This window comes from Gavialis gangeticus, unplaced genomic scaffold, assembly GCF_001723915.1.
Source record: "Gavialis gangeticus isolate Ggan-Ray unplaced genomic scaffold, GavGan_comp1, whole genome shotgun sequence".
Classification (NCBI taxonomy): Eukaryota; Metazoa; Chordata; order Crocodylia; family Gavialidae; genus Gavialis; species Gavialis gangeticus.
The window spans coordinates 2,131,999-2,132,224 of NW_017729019.1; the positions used below are offsets into that span (position 1 = coordinate 2,131,999).

Here is a 226-nt window from a genome sequence, read left to right on the forward strand (position 1 = left end):
TTTAACCTAGTGCTCCTTTGCTGCAGTTCAGACACATTGCTTTGTGCCTTGTCCCCTACAGTAGTTAAAAAGACCCTTTCCCTTCTGTATGATGAGGGCAAGAACAAGAACAGGAGCTTTTCTAAAGGAGTCTTTGGGGAAGGGAGGGAAGAGTTCAACTAAGTTCTCTGCTCCCCAGCAGTTGTCCCAGGTCAGGTTTAATTTATCTGTTTGGCAAGACTACAGG

General features: G+C 45.6%; 1 long non-coding RNA gene across 1 annotated transcript in view; it reads left to right on the plus strand.

Annotated features, from left to right (window-relative positions):
• The first annotated feature begins 6 nt into the window (after positions 1–6).
• LOC109295143 overlaps positions 7–226 on the plus strand; it is a 5,644-nt gene continuing 5,424 nt past the window's right edge. The window contains exon 1 of the long non-coding RNA XR_002096679.1: positions 7–190. This is a non-coding gene — a long non-coding RNA (uncharacterized LOC109295143). The remainder of the gene's footprint in view (positions 191–226) is intronic.